Raw genomic sequence first — 19,406 nt, 5'->3', positions numbered from 1 at the left:
ACTGTCATGTTCTCCACTGTCTCCAGGTAGGTGGAGTGGTGGTCCTGGGTCATGGAGGGTGATTTGTAGCAGGCCACAGTTTACACTGAAGTTGTGGCTGATGTTAGCTGCACATGGATGATATCAGAGGTATCATGCTGCCCCACTAACCTGGAGGTGTAGGTATCTCTGATGAATATGGATACACCCCCATCCATGTCTGTGTAAATCCATGTTCTGTGGCTGAAATGTGTGGTATGGTTTGTAGTCTGGTAGTGCTGGTGTGCTCTCAGGAGCCTTAAGACAGATCTCAGTTACTGCACAGATGTTGATGTTGTCCATCCTGTGGAGTGCTGTGAGTGCATGCATGTTGTGATCACAACCCCTGGTGTTGAGTAGCATAACCCTCATTGATTCTGCTATTGTGCTGTTTACGGAGCTGGTATTCACCTTCGTGACTCTCCTAAATAAGGCACCATGGGGGTGCCAATAGCCTTGGCCAGTATTCCAAAGCCTAAGGCTGACACATAGGCCGATATGGTATTGTTGCATGCATGTTCCCCATCTGTGCTTGTTTTTCATCACTCCTGTAGGTAACCTACTGGTAAGCAATAGAAAGCCTAAAACTTATACAAGTCTTCTAGCTTCCAAGATAGGCTTTTGGAGTGACTACATATCAGTGTTCTGCATGTTCTTGCTGTACTTAACTGTTTCCTGACTACATGGTGATTTCTCACTGTATATTGTGATTTGAAGATCTGTTTATTCACATATTATGGCTGTGATGGCTGGCACTTTAGAGGTTCACAGATAGCCTACTACCTATCTGCCCAAGGGCAATTAGAAGCAAAGCTACAGTGTGTTGGCTTTCTCTGCACCATTGATAAAGTAACTGAGCCTCTGTCAAGCATAGCCAATGAAACAATTCCAGGCAGAGTTGCTGGAAGCTGTTGAAGACTGGGGTTGTGGAGGGTGATGGGGCACTTAGTGATCGATACAGGGCATGTTAATTTGACAATTCAACACCATTTAATTTCACCAACAAGTCTCACAGCTATCAAACTGGACAGGATCCCCCACGCCCTGGCTGTATGGTTCTGGGACACATGATCCCAGGGGTGTATATTCTGTTACCCATTCACACAACAAGGTTTCCCTTGAAGTGTGTCAGTGAGGGGCTATGCCTAATGTAGTTAGGAATGTAATGTATTGTCTCATAGTACATTTGTTATATGTTGTTAATTCAAGAGTAAGTGAAGCTCAGTTGGTTTGGGGGCCTCCGCCCTTTGCTTAACCTAGCTTACACATAGAAATAATCTAAATAGGAAATAGACAGAAGCAATGTTAATGTTAACAGTGTAATGGTTACAGCATCTGCATAGTATCACTGCATTCGAGTTCCCAATCCCGATATAGGCAGAGATGTTTATCATGTTCAAAAGTATACCTTAACCACAGCTTGCATATATAGGTAGTAATCATCTGTATAATAAACATTCGAAACACCCATATAAACCCATGTGTGCTGGAGAGTACAGTCAACAGAGAATGTAATGTTATGCAAGCACATAGTGAGATGTTACTTCACTGACATGTATATATCCTGAGTAGTTAGTGGATGTGGCCGTGTTTGCGTGCACAGGTTATATGTTACAAAGTTTGTTTAACTGTGTTTAACTGCTGCTATAATGTCACACAAACACTTTTAAACATGCTTAAAGCTGCTTAAATTAGTCTTATTCTGGAGTAAAAAACATTTGTAAAGCATTGCAGGTGTTGAACCCTAGACCATGCACACTATAGTCATGGGACTTACCACTAAGCCATCTGAAGTGTATACATGTTTCATGGTCTTGAGACTACACCTTATACCATATGCATTCCACTGTAATGATCACAAATGGGACAGTCACTTTGTGTACATATGTACAGTACATTGTAATGTACTGTAGTTTGTGAACCAACACATTCCAGTCTACATATGTATTAATGTTACAAATTAATATGAAATATATATATATATATATATATATATATATATATATATATATATATATATATATATATGTCAGTGATGTCTGCACACACACTCACACACACACACACACACACACACACACGCATATATATATATATATATATATATATATATATATATATATATATATATATATATATATGTATATATATATATATATATATATATATATATATATATATATATATATCTATATATTATACAGTTACATCAATAGCCATAGATATAAACATCTATGAGCACACTTCGTGACACAGAAGCACTCCAAAGGAATTGGAGTGTACACAAAACACATGCAGCTCTGGTATTATAACTATTAATATTAACCTAATTCACCATATAAGGGATGGTTGCTGTGTATGTGAAGACTGGGGTGGGGGAGGAATGATGGGTAATGAAATCATGCATCAAGAATGGCCTGGGTCGGATGTTCAATAAGTGAACTGGAGGGGTATACATGGAGTATGGGGACAATATTAAAAGGACACAAAACAAGAACCGTTCACATAAATAATATACCCTGTCATGTCACATTACGACACCTAATTTCACAAACATATGAACATTAACATGTATCAGACATATGTACACCAACTGACTGTCACATTTGTTTTCAGTAGTGAGGAATGCCTGTAGTAAAATGTATATTCTAAACACCATAACATTTGTACATATCTTAGATGCCTTAGTGGTAAAGTCAGTGACTGTGCTGTTCATGGTCCCGGGTTCAAAGGCTGTTAAGTTATTTTGAGGGCCAGAATAAGAGCTGTTGGATGCAGGTTGGTTAAAGCACTCAAGCAGTTGTAAGCGGGTTTCCATGGGTTTGCGCAATGGTAAGTGGTGCTGAAACACGGTAAACGGAGAAGCGCTTCACAGGTTTAACCTTTGCTTAACTTCGCGCAGACCACGGGCAAACCTGCTTACAACCACTTAAATGTGCGTTATTCACACTTTCCCTACCAGTGCCTACTTTGAGAGGTAAAATAACACCTTCCAGGATTAGAACCCGCAACCATGTACTCCATCCTCAGAGTAACCTAACACTAATCTACCTGGGATGTACCTATCCCAGTTGTGTATGCAGACAGGTTAAAACACAAAAGGGAGGAATGTGTTGAAATAGGACAACCCGCCATGTACCCAATGAAAGGTGTATGCTCATATATATATATATATATATATATATATATATATATATATATATATATAGAGAGAGAGAGAGAGATACATAGAGACATGTTGATATATACAGATCTACATATATATGTAGATATATAGATAGGTTAAAAACATCTACACATCTATGGAGGTACAGATAAATGTATGCAACAATATATATATATATATATATATATATATATATATATATATATATATATATATATATATATATATATATATACATATGCACATATATATATATATATATATATATATATATATATACATATATATATTTATATATACGCGCATACATACATGTGTGTAGACAGCATCCAAAGTGTTCAAATCTAAGTATAACATGGACCATAGCAATCACCTCCCCCCCAAAACAATATGAACATACCATATGAAGAGTATATACCAATACACTATTACAAATATGTTCTATGGATACAGTCACCAACACAACTGCAATGACTGCATATATCTATGATGGAAATACACAGACAGCTTTCATTTTGCATAACTTTATTACATTCCGATGTATTGCCAAAAAAATTCAAGGACTAACAGTACCTACATGCTATACAGGAAGCATTTAACAGTGCCTTAATGAATCAGCCTGCAATTACCATAGTATTAGTCCACTAAGGGATAGATGTTCACATAGGAAAAGAATACCCACACACATATAGACATTGTATTAAAGGGGTTCCTACACACCTGCATGTCCTATGTACACCCACCAACATCTACCCCACAACCAAAATAATTACATCAATACATACTGTCATACCATAACCAATTATTCAACTACTGTACAACATCTGCTGAAACCTTAACATACCTGGACACAAACACACTAACATGGCCCTGTGTGAAATAATTGCTATTATACAATTGAACAGCTGCTGATGTAACAGAGTTTGTATGAATTAATCCCATTTCAGAGGGTACACCAGGAAGTGTTACCGAGTATGGATTATCAGCACAGTATGACTGGTTACCGAGTATGGATTATCAGCACAGTATGATACACATTAACACCAAACTAAATATGTCTGGTAAGCACACTGTAAACCCCCTAACATTATATGCATTGCTATGCAGCCTTGAGCTGGTCAAACAACCTGGCCAGACTGAAACATATACAGAAGTATTAGGTATAGACAAACCCTGCACAAGTAGCAATATTCAGAAATATAACAGCAGTACTCACATTTAGACCAAATCCTCTAGGCATTACACACAATATATTACTGTTCTTCTCCATACAGCTGTTGCAATAGATTCCAAACAACACTTCCAGGCTGTCTTCCTCACAAGTAAGGCAAAGGGACAATGCCCAAGTGGAGTACTCAATTATACTCCACTGTTGCCATGGTATTGGCTAAGGCAGTAGCAGTGCTGCTGATGTGCATGTAATTAGCTACATAGGAACACCAATTGGTTATCGGGATAGCAGACGTTACTGATCTGTAACTATAAAAGGTTGCCTTGTCACACATTCAAACCATCTGTATCTACCTGTAGGACAGTACAAAACACTGAAAGACGAACTGAAAATGAGTATTATACTAGTCAATAACACCTCCAATTACTAAGCAGGTATATATAGTGTAATCAATGCATATAGTGGAATTAGCTATCTTGTATTGATGTATTGTTGAGCAGTAGTAATGCTTGTAGTATTCTATGTGTGTACTGCTGTAGGTCACAAGGCAAATTCTGCATACACCACGATGGATGATTTGGGCTTGGAACTCACCAATTCACTTCCAGTCACTGTTAGTGTCAGTATTAGTCCAACAAGTATGTGCTATAACAGGGGATAGTATATGTCGCTATATTGTAACAATCGACATATGTATGAGTGTATAAGTAAGATGAACATGTCAGAGGTGGGCTTACTGTGCAAATATGGTGTACATTGTGGGATATTGTGCCAATAACTGTGTAATGTACAGTATTTTAGGCAGATCTGTATTCCATTCTACATAGCAGTTCTGTTATGTAATGCAAACAGCAGTTATGTCTATTGGCAATTACAATACTCAATAACAGGATACATATCATTTGTATTCATCTGACAGTTTAGCAGCATGATAGCAAAAATAATTGGAAGAGCTAGGTAACTATCCATGCACATAACACATGTAATATCCACCTCTCTAATATCGTTTGCAAGCAATAACAGCTGTGCATGTGTACATGTTATGCAAATGTGTAGTGACCCTTGTTGCAGGGCTGGACCTCTCTAGTATCATTTGCAAGCATTAACACATGTTATGCAAATATGTAGTGACCCTTGTTACAGGGCTGGACCTCTCTAGTATCGTTTGCAAGCAATAACAGCTGTGCATGTGTACATGTTATGCAAATGTGTAGTGACCCTTGTTACAGGGCTGGTCCTCTCTAGTATCGTTTGTAAGCAATAAAAGCTGTGCATGTGTACATTTTATGCAAATGTGTAGTGACCCTTGTTACAGGACTGGACCTCTCTCGTTTGCAAGCAATAACAGCTGTGCATGTGTACATGTTATGAAAATGTGTAGTGACCCTTGTTGCAGGGCTGGACCTCCCTAGTATCATTTGCAAGCAATGATAGCTGTGCATGTGTACATGTTATGCAAATGTGTAGTGACCCTTGTTACAGGGCTGGGCCAAATGACTATGTGCACACCTACATAGAGTGGATATTGAGAATAGAGACACACTGGTTGAACTACCAGGTTTGTGTAGCCTAACCTCTCATTGCTAGCCTAACAGCCGCTTGCACATACTGTATGTAAGGTAGTGCACAGTACTGGTAATGAAACAGGTTGCATATCATCTTTAACTCCAGTGTAACATCTGCAGTAGGAGTGTAAGATGTCGGTACTATAGTAACATCACAGCTGGAGCCAATGATTGCCCACATTCAGCAGTCTTTCAGGCAGCTGTGTGGACACAGCATGTGTATGTCATCTGTGATGTCCATCACTTAATGATTGGACAGGAAAGGGCCTAGCAGACAGCCCTGATGTACAGACCTGATCAATGAACCTGAGACAGAGGTCACGTCACACATTTCAACATAGTGAGATGCCACGTATGTCATACATGGATCTACTCATTTGGTGATATAGCTGTTTATGGCAACATGTGACAGTGCTGAGTGAACACTTCATAGTTCATAGTTCATAGTTTAGTACTAGGCTAACTGCCCTTGCAAGCCATTTTAAGCCTAGCCAGTTATCTCTTGTGAGACTCAAACCATGTACCTTGTGTTTATAAGGCAAACACCTTAACCATTAGGCCACCTCCCTCCCCAAAAGGGATTTTTTCTTCACACACACACACCCCCCACACCCACTCACACACACTTGCTGCTGGCAACTTGCTATATCACTATGTTAATTGTACTAAGAGGAGGCAGAGCAGAGCGCGCTATTTGCATTACTTCAGTGTGGATTGTGTCAAATTCCTTGACCTGGTCAAGCTCTACAAGATGTTACTGTGCTCAACATGCATGTTCTCAATGATCTTATTGAGGGCATCTATCTGATGTAGCAAACATGATGAAGTATTAACAGCTAACACAGGTCTGTTGCATACAGCCAGAATATGACTAGTGTACATGTAGAAGAGGTCCATTATCACATGTTGGTTCACCTCTCAGTTGAGGAGAGTCAGAATGTCTCTATACATGCATGCATCAGGTGCTGTCCCCTCTTCTCAGATGGATACATGTTGATGTATACCCTTGTATGGGAATATAGCCTGTGTGCCAGATGTGTTGTAGTGTGCATTCAGTCAACGACATCAGGAACTTGTAAAATACAAAAACACTCCATAGATGAAGACATCTGCAAGATTTATTTAGCACTTTTGTCGGCAGTGCACCATTGACTTCCTAAGAATAATGAAGTTTTATGGTGACAATTTCCTTTTATATAAAAATAACATCACATGATCAAATTAAAAAGTGAAAAAAGGTTCACTAAATATCAACGTGAACCCATAGAAAAATTGTTACATTTAGACAGCCTATAATATTGATTTTAAAATCACATTGTTGCAGACCTTTATAATGATGAAAATACAAAGCTATGTAAAAAAATATATGTATACATATAAATATATGATATACTCACATATAAACACCACACATATAAATACAAACCTATGAACAGACTAAATAAATCAGTTGCAATTAATGAACAAATTTGCCACATCATCCTGTTCATGCAGGTATATATATGTATGTATGTAATGTATTGAAAAACTACTCTGTCTTTCCACAGAAATCCACTAAGTAACCTATACTTATGGTGGAAGTTAGCTCTGAGTTTAGGAACGCTCAAAATGGATACCATTTCATTATGTCTGGGAGCCTGGTTGGCATTCACCCTCAGCTGCCATAATAGCTCCCTGTATTCCAGAAACATATCTATGGGCCCTCCTCTTGGATTATTTACCTGATCTATTACTGCAGATTTAAATGAGTGTTCTGTTTGTTGGTGTATGTACTTAGCTAGGGCATTATTTAGGTTATCCCTTTGTATATCGTATGTATGTTGATAAATTCTCTTTCTAAAGGCATTTACGTTCTTCCCAATATAAAAATATCCACAGCTTTGGCAAATATCTACATACTCTATATTTTTACTGTTGCAATTAAATTTATATTTCATTGTAACTCTGCCAAAGCCTGTAATGTCTACTACTTCACCTTCAAGAATATATTGACATTGTGGACAGTGTCCACACTTCCTCATTCTACCCTTATTGTTACTTGTTGTCCAACTGAAAAGTGGAATTCCAAGTTACTGACAACATTGACAACAGTTTTGCTATGCTGACTCCCAGTGATGGCAGCACTGGTAACACATGTAGCTAGCAGTCTAAATATCAACCACCCAAGTGTCCACACTGGTACTGAAAGCCTATGTGTTGCACATCATATGTTACTCCATTATAATGCAGATCTTAGGATTGTATGACAGCACTGTAGACAAACCTCATCAGAACAGTAATAGAGTACAATGCTGTCTTTTGCATGCGCCTCACCAGACACATGCAGCAGCTGGAGAGACCACAGGGCTTTCTCAGCAAGATAACACCAGGCCTACAAGCCATGCCATGATGTATGTGTAATAGAGTTAAAGCTATGTCACTCTAATCAGTTTGGTATAGGATGAGGTGATGGCTGCCTGGCCTCCAGGCCAGTATCTCACCCTGCCCTGGTGACAGTACTACATATCTAAAAATATGATATACCTGATGACATCAGCAGTGTCTGCTGAGGAGAATATGGTAATAATAGTGTCCCATATGCAGATGTAAAAGGCTCTCTGGAACATCAAACAAGAGTTCACACACACACACATACACACACATATATACACACACACACACACACACACACACACACACACACACACACACACACACACACACACACACACACACACACACACACACACACACACACACACACACACACACACACACACACACACACACACACACACACACACACTTCACTGCAGTGAGAACAGAACCCCTACCTATCCAAGTATATGGACTAGAGAACACAGTAGTTTATACAAATACAACAGCACTAGTCTGACTTTTATAAGACTGTAGGTGAACTTATAGTAACTGACATCAGCAGGCAATGTGGCGGACAAGATGTTGGGTGGACTGCATGAAATGGATGCTTAGGCATCTGAAAGAATCAAAATACTGTCAGTCCTTGGTTTTGGAGCAGTAATTATGGGATACACACATCTGTTCTTCTATCTAGAGAAGCACACACACAGCCACAAACAGTTGACTGCAGCCAGAACAGAACCCCTACCTATCTAAGTACACAGACTACAGAACACAGTACTTCATGCTAGCCCCATGGCACAATTCTGACTTCTATAAGAGTGCACGTGAACTTATAGTAAATGACATCAGCAGGCCATGTGGGAGACAACATGTTGGAAAGTCTTCATAGGTTCATAGGAGCCTACTAGCTTAATGGACCTTCACTGTTTAGAAGCCTAGCAATTACCCTTATTGAGCATAATTGGATGGGCATTGTTAGTAGAGTGATTTTGTGGGAAGCACAAACTGGGCCTGTCCATGAGGGACATAGGTGTCACCTTAGTGGTGACTTTACAAGCACCCAACCAGTAGTCAAGGTTGCATTTGAGCAGAGTCATTGAGGAGTACTGATTCACATGCAATTGGAGCCTCTTACAGACAAGTGTGAGATATTGAGGGATATAGCTGTCTCCTAAGCATGTTCAGTTTAAGTTACAGGCTAGGTAGAGCATCCTGCACCAAGTTATTCTTGTCCCACTTGATTTGCAGATGTCCAGCATTTCTAGTAGGTCAGGGTCTGGGACTGCTCTGTTGGGCAGGCATAAGTCACCTCTCATCAGCCTGCATGATACTGAGTACAGTAACAGGACTTTCACTCTTTCCATGTATGTCATGTTTGGAGGCCCTGGAATCTTCAAGCCACAATCATGTGTCTTCTCCAATTGCCGCAGGTGTCTGGTGAGGAACAGCCAGAAGGGAGCATTGTACTCAATTAGTGATCTGATAGGTTAGACTACAGCAGAGGCATGACCACCCTGGTCTTGGATGTGATCTACATATGTATGATGTGCACAATGCAGAATGTGTGTCACCACTATGGGCACATACTGATGAAAGTGTAGATTGCTATCAACATGTGTTCCTAAGTCTTGCAACACTGTGTTTGAGCTTAGAGGGGTGCTATGTATGTCAGAATTATCAGGGGTACTTTATTGCCAAAGGGGACAATGAGGCATTGTATGGTTTAAGATTCAGTCTGTGTGTTTGGCACCAATCATTTGTGTGTGGCAGCCCCTTCTGGAATATGTTACCATCATAGGGGTACTCTGTATTAGTGTGCTCAGTTACCAGTCATTTGTACATTTGGTAAACCACAGGCCATCTGCCGTTGCCTGTGCTTCAGAGATGTGGTTTGCAAACATTTCAGAGCCCATCACAGATCCTTGTGGTATTGTAATGGTAAGTGGATAGTGGTAGAGTTGCAGTCTCCAACACTGATAGTGTCTGTTATGTCAGTGAGCCAGTTGTCTATGCCTCTACTACTGTATGCTTTAATTCTCACATGGGAGATCTTCACTATGAGACATGAATGGGGATAATGTCAAAGGCCTTGGGTAACTCAACACAGGTGGTATGTCCTATTATCCTTCATCCAGGTCTTTGAGTTCAATATCCAAGAAGTTCAGAAGGTTCTATAAGCAAGGGTTATCCCTGACAAAAACAAAATGAGTCAGGTCAGGTGTGTTGAAGGTCACCTGTATCCTTGTGTATATGGTCCTTACTGATTCCTTCCCTAGCCTTGCAGATAAGAATGTTTATGCATATGGGTCTACAGTTGTAGTTCTGCATGTTACCAGACTGATGTGTATTGCATAGTACACAACATTTGATATTACATGTTGTACTGTAGTTGATACATGTGTGGAAAAATTACTGAGACACCAGGGTTGCAGTGAGTAAGGGGGGTGGTAACACATGGATATATTGCAAATATGTGACACATTATTAGATAGGGCCCTCAGATTGTAATGTTTCCACATGTAATTGCATGTCATACACAGGGAATGGACAGTACACAGCAGTAATTCAGCATAATATGTACATTTCCATAGCTCAGTAACCAGCGAGTTTGCTCGATGGTTACCAAAGTGCATATGCATTTGAGATACATGTTTGCACAAACCACATTGCTAAAGTCTGACAGTGTTTAGTCTATGAAAGACACCTACTGTTTGACTCTGCAGCAGCATTTGTTAATGCATTGAAACATTTGTTGTTGGGGCCAGATTGTACTGGGTTCAAATACAGGTATATATAATACTTTTAAATACATTACTGCCTTTCACCATTGCTGCGCATTGTTGCGTGATGCACACCTTCACATTAAAATGGATTAAAGAAGTGAAATGGGTTAGATAGGACAGTGGCAAAAAGGAGAGCAAGCATGGGGAAGAATGAAGGGAAAGCAGGGCAGGGATGTGCATGAGGGAGGTAGAAAAGAACCATAGCTATCTATTTCTTTGACAGTGTAGAGTGAACATATGTGGGAAATATTAACCAAATTAATTTGGACTGACACCTGCAGAGAGAGGGATTTTTACAACACACTCATGTTGTATAGCCAAATTGACTGGATCAAGTGTGTCAAGAAGACGTGTACAAAATAGAGAGCTAAGTATGGGACTTTCTTTTTTGAGAGAGAGAGAGAGAGAGAGGAATGCTGGGGAAGGGACGTAGGTATGTCTAGGTCAGGTAAGATGTGTAGGTGAGGAAGAAATTGCAGACAAACAAGACAAATAAGATGAGACAGGGATGGTGATGGACACAAAAGGTTGGGGGACACCATGATTGGGGTGAGAATGGGGTCATATTGTTAAGCTGGCTGACAGTAAGAATCTAGTCCTCACCCATTAGACTATCATCACTGTAACCTCACTCCACCACTGGCTGGAGTGCTTGATGTTTCCTTCTCCTCCTCCTAGTACTATGCAAAATGAGGGAGAGCATCCTCTCCAGCCAGCATAATCATGCGCCAATGGTACAGTGCACAAATGTACACATCATCCCTGGCAACTTAGTGCGGATGATAAAATCACCACCTCCACCACTGCTCCTGGAGGGTACCATTGGACCAGCTTCCACGGCATAACTACCTGAGACTGCAGGTAGTGCAGGGGCAGCAGAGGCAGTGCTGCCAGGTTGGCTTATAGATGTGCTGGTTATTGCTTTGGATCCGGTCGGGGGGGCAGGTGAATCCTGTAGGACAGGTCTATCCTGCTGTGCTGTGTAGCATATAGGCATGTGGTACACATGGATGACATTGACACATTTCAACAACACATAATAAAATTAAAAAATAAAATAAAAAAAAAATAAAATAAAATGAAATCAAAATTAATTTCTGACAATAAAATAACAATAAAATAAAAAAAAGTAGAGGGGGGCTTTGAGCAGCCTATCTGTCCCTGGAGGAGTGGTTTCTGTTCAGAAATTAGTAGTTTATTGGCCATTTTGGGCTAATTTCTATCTTTTTCATTTCCCTGCTATAAAACCTACATTTGTGAGGTTCTACATGCTGGGCAGTGCCAGTTAGCTAGGGTATAACCATTCCCGGGTCCAAAAAGCCTACTCTTCAATTTTTCCCTTGGAACTAGACAAACTTTCAACTAAAGCACTCAAACCATTCACTTCTCAGCCCGGCACTGGCTCAAAACTCATAGCAAGCACTAATGAACCTTAGCACTAAACCCCGATATACTGTGGAGAAGGACAAGGCTCTCTATTCGACCTTAACAGCCAATCAGTAAAAGAGTTCACTGTACCTATCCAGGTATGTCCAAAGGGCAGTTTCAAGTGTACTCTCTGGTCCAACTGCTTAATCTGGGAATTTTTAGGCAATGTTACAACTGCCTCATGTACACAGACAACCCTCTCCTCCTACCACCAAACACTAATAGATGCAATTATACAGCCAAACTGGAGGCTAAGCTCTCTTAACCCAAGACTGGACCAGACAGTCAAGAGGAGAAAGGAACAACTTGCATCACGCCACTAGTCTCACATAGACCTATGAAATCAGCACCGGCAAAAAACACAAATAAATACATGAAAACATACTTGGAGGCTTAAAATAAAAATCTGCAAAAGCAACAGAGACCTTCAAAGCAGACACCCAAGCAACCAAACCCCCAACACAAACCATGAAACACATACTTCACAAAACCAGTGTGCCATGCAATCACAGCCCTTAAGGCAAAATAACATACCCAACACACTAGTAATAGGTGACTCTATAGTCAGGCACACTGACGTCCCACTCACTAGACTGAACAAGAAGAAGGTTACTGTTAGCTGCCTGTTGGGTGCCAGGATCCGCCACATAACACAAGCACTCAGGTCACTCCAGAAGAAGTACAAATATGACTCTGTCATTGTCCATGTTGGTGTGAATGACATGAGCCGTACCTCCCTGGACTACATGAAAAGAGACATAGAAGACCTCTCTGTTCACATAGCCCAGGCTGGTATGACCCTGACCTTGAGTAGCATCCTGCCCTCTCCAAGAATAATACCACAGTATAAAGAAAAAATTATCAATTTCAACAATTGGCTAAGCTTCTGGTGTCATTCAAAGGGGATCCAGTGTTTGTCAGCCTGGGATGACATATTCAACAAGCCATGCTGCTTCACTAGAGATGGCTTGCACCTGTCACCCTTAGGCTTTTGAATACTGGCCAAGGCTCTTGCCACCTTCATAGTGCCTTTTTTAGGCAAGGCTCAAAAGACAAACCCACTGCCATAAATAGCACAAGTAACAAAAACCTGATGGTAATGCTGCTTAAAGCCAGAAGTCTAAACCTCAAAATGCACGCAGTTGAGGCACTCCTCAGTATGGAGAAAATCAGTATATATGCAGTAACAGAAACCTGATTTAAGGCTCCAGAGAGCACCATAGCACTATCAGGCTACAACTCATACCATACATTTCAGCCACAAAACCCGGACCAAAATACAAAAGGCGGGGGTGTATCCATATTCATCAAGGATACCCACACCTCCAGGTTAGTGGCACAGCACGATGCCTCAGAGATCATCCATGTGCAACTGACAATAGGCTAAACTGCAATTCAAATTATAGCTTGCTACAGATCACTCACCATGTCCCAGGACCCCCATTCTGCATTTATGGAAACACTGGGAAACATAAAGGTCCTACCAAACACCCTGATATTGGGTGATTTCAATTACCCAAACATTAACTGGGAAAACTACTCAGGTATTAACTCCCTTGCCCAACATTTCATAGAACTTATAAACTCAAATGCCCTGGATCAACTGGTCAACACCCCCACCAGAGGTGACAACATATTGGACCTGGTCATCACCAACATGGGCGGCCAGTGTTCCACACTGGAGGTCAACCCCTCGCTGGTTAGATGTGACCATAAATTGATCACTCTGAATATGCACATTCCATCCCCACCCCCAGTCAAAGAACCCACCATGAAAAACTTTTCAAAAGCAAAATTCATGTTACTTAAGACCGAGGTGGAAAGTTTCAAAGCCACCATGCTAAAGGATAACGCTGCCCAAGTTGCAATATCCTTTACTAATGCATTCTATGGGCACCTACAAAAATGTATGGATCGTGCTGTCCCAAGCAAAACCAAGACTCACTCCTGCAAGAAAAGGAAACCAGTCTGGTGGACCCCTGCCATAAACAAGCTGTACAACAGAAGGAGGAAACTAGTAAAGAAAAGAGTAAAATCCCAAGAAGGGAAGACACCCCTGATCAGTATCAGCAAGAAACTACAATCCCTCATAAAATAATCCAAGGCGAGCTTCGAAAGAAAAATTGCCAAGGACTCCAAAGATAACCACAAGACATTCTTTAGCTATGTCAAGAATCTAAGTGGCAATTCTCAGATCTGCTCGGAGTTGGTGCAGAATGGCACAAAACACACTGAACTGACCAATATTGCCAACATCATGGCAGACAGGTTCAGTGCAAACTTCTACCCCCTCTCACCCCCAAAAGGGCCCATAACCATACCAGAAGAATATAGTGCCCCTCAAATCACAAACACTCAGGTTAAAACAGCCCTCTCCAAAGCCAAAAACACCATCAATGGGACTGGACGGTGACCCAGGCTGCGTCCTACATGAGTTCAAAGATGAACTAACCCCTCACCTAAACACATGGTTCAATCTCAGCCTCTCCAAAGACTACGTGCCCATAGAGTGGTGCACAACAACAGTTATTCCGCTCCACAAAGGTGGAGCCACAACAGACCCCCGGGAACTATCTCCCTATAAGCCAGATTAGCTTGGTCTGCAAGGCTATGGAGTGCTTCATCATGGATCTCATTAACAGAGACATTGGGAAATTCCAAACACTGGAACCTACCCAGTTTGGCTTTGTTAAGGGCTGATCATGCCTCCTAAACCAAGTGGACTTCTTTGAGACAGTTACCAAGGCTATAGATGAAGGAAATGTAGTCAACACAGCCTACCTAGACCTTGCAAAAGTCTTCAACACCATTCCCCATTCTGGTATTATAGACAAGCTCACCAGCCTGAGCATAAACCCCTATGTCATGAGAAACCGGTTACAAGTGGCATTCCCCAGGGCTCAGTCCTAGGACCCCTTCTGTTTGGCATATACTTCTCAGAAGTACAGGCAAGCACAGGAGGTCTATGGCTGACCAAGTTCACAGACGACTGCAAACAAGGGGCTATAATTGACTCTCCGGCTGACACAGACATCCTCCAAAAGGGTCTCACTGAGACAGATACCTGGTGTCAAAACCACGGCCTCAAGCTAAATGCCAAAAAATGCATAGTCATCCCCTTTCGAAAAACAAAGTACCCACAAACTACCACATAGGTGGTAGACCCCTAAATATGGAAGATGTAATAAGGGATCTGGGGACCCAAGTAGAAGGTAGTCTCGCCTTTGATAATCACATTGCCAAAGTGGTTAGAAAATCCTTCTTTGTGGCCCACCTAATCACAAAAAGGTTTGCATACAGATCAAAAGAGGTCATTGTGACCCTCTACACATCACTCATCAGACCCATCATAGAGTAGAACGGCCCATTAGGGATGTACCTTACAAGACACCTGCAACAGCTGGAAAGACAACAGAAGTACCTCACCAAGAGGATCACTGGCCTCAAACAGATGCCCTATGCAGCTAGAGTGAAGAAACTCCAGCTGTACTCGGTTGCATACCGCCTACTCAGAGATGATCTATGCCTGACATACTAGGCCATGCCAAACCAAGAATTGATGGACATACTCCACCTAAAGAAAACCGTATCCCCTCGAGCCACACGCTCTTGGGATCTAAGCCTCACCACAACAATAAATAGGATGTGCTGGAGGGATAGATTCCTGTCCCAGAGACTTCCCATGCTCTCTAACAAGATTCCAATCTATATTAGGCAGTGCTTCTCGCTAACACTCTTCAAGAGAAACCTTGATGAGTGGATAGGAAATAGAAAGTTTACCCCGGGGATCACTTCAATGGCTCCGCTGGACAGAGGCACAGGGAACTAATCTAAGGGGGCAGCGAAAGACAACACAATTCTGGCTAGACTTATAAATGCCTTTGGGCAGATAGCCTAGTACCTACCTACTTACCTATGAACCTATAAAAATAAAAATAAAATAAAAAAAAAGAGAGCTAAGGGTTGGGGTTAGATAAAAAAGAAATAAAATTCATACCTTCATATGTCACATACAGTGCATTAATGCAATTATTTGATTCTATTATCTTAACGTTTACATTTAAGTCTACCACTTCCTAACAGATGCACATTATACTACAAGTTGCAGCAGGTAATCATTGACATATGCATATATTGCACATATGCATGTTACAGTTATACAGATTACAGTTTACAGCAGGGCATTTGTGCCACTGGTATAGAGGTTTTACTTTAATTTAAATATTATTGAAGAATTAACGGTATTGTATTGTTGGAAAGTGTGGTATTTGAAGACACAGTCTCTGAGTAAAGTCTAAAACTGTACTTTTGGCTTGTGTTACAGCCTAATGTATAATTCAAGCATACTTGTTTTTACAGTTGACATATGGATGGTCAATTTGATACAACTCTATAAAATACCAATGAAGCTAACTTTTAATGCCACAATAAGCGTACTCTTCTGCTGCATACATGCCACATGCTTCCCACATCCTCACCAATCTGGCCCCATGGGTTTGGACACTGCACTCACGGTCACTGGTTCCTGTGGAAAAAACAGAACAGAAGACCATTATGAATATCAGTTTTGTCTATATTTAGCGTTCTAAGTCTTACAAATACTCACCATAGATGATACTTAAATAGGTGTGGATGTTCTCGGTCCTGAATTCCTCAAGTTAGTGTTTGAGTGTATCCTTCTTTCTCCTCTGTAGGACATTATAATGATGCCCGCATTGCTCTGCAGTGCTTGGAATACTGGTAACACTGGATAAAGCCCAGGCTAAACTATCTCAAGCCTCAGACTTATACTGGGAGCCAGAATAGTCCCCTGCAGAAACCTTTTGCTGTGGTTCTTAAGTAGGAGTCCAATAAAAAAGTTGGACTCCTGGACACCCCACCTCTGTGCCCTAAACATGGCACCTTCCCTACAAGTTCCTGCCATGTCTGCTACAGATCTAGAGCAATGGAGACTGATGCTTTCATGCCAATTCCAGGTATTGTGTTTGCTGGTAGTGTGCACACTGAAACTATTGCACTCCACTTACCATCATGCAAATTCATTGCTCAGCAGTGTGCAACCCAAAGCAATGTGTTTCTGTGATGGTAAGCAGAGAGCAGCAGTGAGGCATTACATAATTGCAATTACAATTCCAATGTTATTGGATGTACAGACAGTTGTGTATGTGTGTTAGGCAAATGTGAAGGCCATGCCAGTCCAGACAGCAGAATTATACTTACAGGAATACAGTACATAGTATATCCACAGTCATACACCTGATAATAAATATTGTAATACATAAATAAATAAATAAATAACTGACACAATATTACTATGTCAGCCCTCATATGTATAATTACTATCAGCTTCACTTTCTCAAGTGTTATAAGTGAGACTGACTATAATGGGAAGTACAGCAACAGTAAAAGTGCATGGAATATCCTGTATTTGAACATAGGCCCATGTGTATGGCAGTTCTACACTTATACCTGTTGCCACAAGAAGGGTGAAATAACACTTGTCTATCTTTTAGTTCATTGCTATAGACTGCAATGCCATAACAGTGAAAAAAAGATTTGCACACCCTGTACTAGAACTCAGGACCAACTGTACTCCAGGCCAACACTGACACCTGCTGCCACAGAATTAGTTACATAACATTCCTTATTTCACTAATCATTCTTAAGATCTCACTGTTATTCACCTCACAATGCCACTTGGTGGGTTTCTGTGATGCCCAGTAGCATTAATTGAATGTATCTGGTTTCTGTTTTTGGCTGCCTGGGTCCTGTCTGCTTTCTGGGGGTTCCAGTTGTTCAGTTTGCACACTGCCATGCTTCATCAAAATGAGATAAGCACAGCCAAACCCAGCATTCCTTTCCTTCATTCCTGTGATTGCATTAAGTGTTGCATCATGAAACACTATCCTCCCCCACAAAAAATAGACAAAGACAGAAAAGGAGAAAAAGAAAAAAAGGGGCAAGTAGTTGAAATGAGAAAAATCAATGTATTACATACACATAAGAAAATGATGGCTGATGTCAGATATGTCCACACAGATCAGGATTTGAACTCTCACTCCAATGCACATTCAGAATAGAGGATGGGTGCCTTATCCCTCTTTGCCAAACAAACAGCTTTGCATCAAATAACTGAACTTAGTCTGCACACAACCAACTGCAACAGCATCTACAGTGATATCAAACCACACAAGTGTTATTTGTACATATATTATTTCTGGATGTAGTGCACCTAGTCATCACACAACCTGTCATGATCACTGCTTGCAAATATGCAGCTCTATTTTACATTTTTGAGTTTGTTGGCCATTCTTCATTTATCTGACCAGTAGTGTCTAAGCCATTATATATCATTGGTCTTAAAATGTGTGAGGATATTAAGTGGAAATAATATAATTTGCAGTTGCTAACAAATGAAGGATGTTAATGAACACAATCTGTAAATTATGTGCTGCTTACTTACATTTCCAACTTTACATCTAACACTTTTTAGCTCTAACCTGACACACCTAGTGAAAGTAAGGTAGCCTGCAGTGCTTTTGTGTTTTCTTTCTCCCAACTGCTAATTATTCACAATTGCAATCCATTAAAACCAAACATTGAGGGAGTGCTTGCACTATGTTTACACCTCCTCACAGATCCAAGTATTTGGGATTCAGCAATTCTAATGGGTTCACACCTTATTTGCATCTTCACCATGCTAAAAGTCCTGAATCTGCACCATATAAAAGGCAACCATGTAGCTAGGCAAAATTATGGTGAGGAAACTTGTTTACATTGAGAAGACTACACCTTAGTTATTTCTTCAGTATATATCTGTACACAGGAGCACTGAACTTAAGAAGGTATGGTTCCATTTTGCCAGCTACATACTGCATATGCTGGAATGTAGTTAAGAAAATCTGAAGCAAACT

Source organism: Protopterus annectens, chromosome 1.part2 (genome assembly GCF_019279795.1).
Source record: "Protopterus annectens isolate FY-2018-M chromosome 1.part2, PAN1.0, whole genome shotgun sequence".
NCBI classification, from domain to species: domain Eukaryota; kingdom Metazoa; phylum Chordata; order Ceratodontiformes; family Protopteridae; genus Protopterus; species Protopterus annectens.
The sequence above is the reverse complement of the archived record's forward strand: the minus strand, read 5'-3'. Positions refer to the sequence as shown.